Below are 2500 nucleotides of genomic sequence, written 5' to 3'. Positions count from 1 at the left end.
GATAACTAAAAATCATATCGTGAAAAAAAGACAACGCATAGAAAGCTACTGAGAGTTAACTCGTGCAGCTGTTATAAAACAGTCCACCAGCAGCAACCCATACCACCACACCACAAAAGGCACTGACACAACCCAGAATTAAGCAAAGTAACTTCCTTTCTTTGTTCTCAGGAGGCGACGCGGGAAGTGTATTTCAAATTTCATATGGTTTTGGTCACAAGTTAGCTGCCGCGTCTTTTACATATTAAACAATTAGGCCTCTGTCGCATTTCTTAATGTACGAATTACGGGGTCGCGACGTGCCCCGCACGCCAACACCGCCGCCTCCCACTGGGAAAAGCTCCCCGTCACCATCCCGGCCTGCTCAGGATCCTCCCTCACCATCCCGGCCTGCTCAAGATCCTCCCTCACCATCCCGGCCTGCTCAAGATCTTCCCTCACCATCCAGGCCTGCTCAAGATCTTCCCTCACCATCCCGGCCTGCTCAAGATCTTCCCTCACCATACCGGTCTGCTCAAGACCTTCCCTCACCATACCGGCCTGTTTAAGGCCTCTCGTCACTATATCGAGGTACTCAGCTTCTCCGGGAATATCCCACAGTGCTCAGGACCCTCGTCAAGATCCCGAGGGGCTCAGTTCCACCCGTCAGCATCCCAGGGTGCTCAGGGCCTCCTCTCATCATCCCATGGCACCCAGGACCTCCCGTCACCATTCCGGGGAGCTCGGGACCAATCGTTAGCGACACAAGGTGCTCAGAACCATCCTTCACCATCCTGGGGCACTCATGACCTTCTGTCAACACTTAGGGGTGTTTAGGATCTCTCGCTACCTTCCTGGGGCGCTAAGAACCTCCCCTCAACATCCAGAGGTGTTCACGGCCGCCTCTCAACATCCAGAGGTGTTCACAGCCTCCCCTCAACATCCACAGGCGTTCACAGCCTCTCCTCAACATCCCGGGGCACTCAGGAACTCCCCTCAACATTCTGGGGCGCTTACGACCCTCCCCTTATTTACCCGGGGCGTTGAGGACCTCTCCTCAATATCCCAGGGCGCTAGGGATTCCTCTCAACATCTCGAGGTGTACAGGACCTCCCTTCACCATCCTACTGTGCTCAAACTCCCGTCGTCATCCTAGAGTTCTCAGGACATCCCGTCAACATCCCGAGGTATTCAGGACCTCTTAACACCAGTCTGGAGAACAGAGGACCTCCTGTCATCATCTACAGATGCTCATGATCTTCTGTCGCCATCTGCAGCTGTTCATGGCCTCCTGTCACCATCACGGGGTGCTTGGGACCTGTCATTACCCCTCAGTGCTAAGAATTCTTCGTTAACACCGTATCTTCTCATGTTAGTTGACACGGCAAGGGCAACTGAATGCCCTAATCAAGGCCAACTCACTTCCACAACTTATGTATAAACACATCCTAGCACAGGACAGGTACACATTCTATCGCCCAGCCACGAGGGAAGGATGAACAGCTGGGTAGACTGCAAACCAACTACCGTGGCCAGAATTCGAACCGATGTGGGCTCGACCCCGGGAGGCCCGAGTCCGTACATGTGAAGATCTTACATCACCATCACGGGGTACCAAGGACCTCCCTCCATCATCTTAGGATGATGAGGAGGAGCACTCGTCACTGCACTATGGTGAAGGGAAACATCGACACCATTACTAGCGCGCTGAGGACTTGTTATCATCCTCCGGTACTGACGACCTTCTCCCACTATCCTCGCGAGGGCCTGAGGATCACTCATCACCATTCTGGGGTTCCGTGGACACTAATTCACCATCATGAGGATTTACAGGCCTCCCTCCCGGCGTCGCCGTGTTGGCGGAGGTGAGTATCTCTCAATTATCCCGTGAGGCTTGAGGGGGTCGTCTCCACACCATGTGGGTGGTGCTCGTGCCTCTCATCACAATCACTCGTGGCTGAAGAAGTTCTTCCCTCCGTCAGAAGGGAAGTGCAACTCCAGCCATCGTCCCTCACCACCTCTGAAGTGATCCTATGGACTAGCCGTCATCCCTTCTGCGAGGTCAACACCAGCCATCACCATCCCGTGATATTGAGGGACCCTTCTATCGCCGTCCTGAGGTGAGAAGGACGTTACACGCACCATCCTGCCGTGACTCAAGGCTGCTGGAATCCACCTCATCGCTACCTCGGGGTGACATTATAATGGTGTTTAGGCTAACCTTTTGTCACCATCGGAAGCTACCATGGAGTTCCCGTCACTCTCGCATTTACCTGACACCACTCGTGACCATTCCCAGATGCAGAATAAACCCTTCCGTTATCATCCTGAGCTGCTGAGAGATTCACGTCAGCAATCACGAGTTCTGAGGACATATCGTGACCATTTTCCTAGGGCAGAGGACCTTCCAGTGCCGCCACCATCACGGGGTGTTTATACACCCCTCAAGTGACCGACCACTAACACAGAGTGACGTAAACACCTCTTACCATCGTCAACAACACCCAGAGTGACCCTCAAC

The sequence above is a fragment of the Panulirus ornatus genome, chromosome 2 (genome assembly GCF_036320965.1).
Source record: "Panulirus ornatus isolate Po-2019 chromosome 2, ASM3632096v1, whole genome shotgun sequence".
Lineage (NCBI taxonomy): Eukaryota > Metazoa > Arthropoda > Malacostraca > Decapoda > Palinuridae > Panulirus > Panulirus ornatus.
This window is presented reverse-complemented; position numbering follows the sequence as displayed.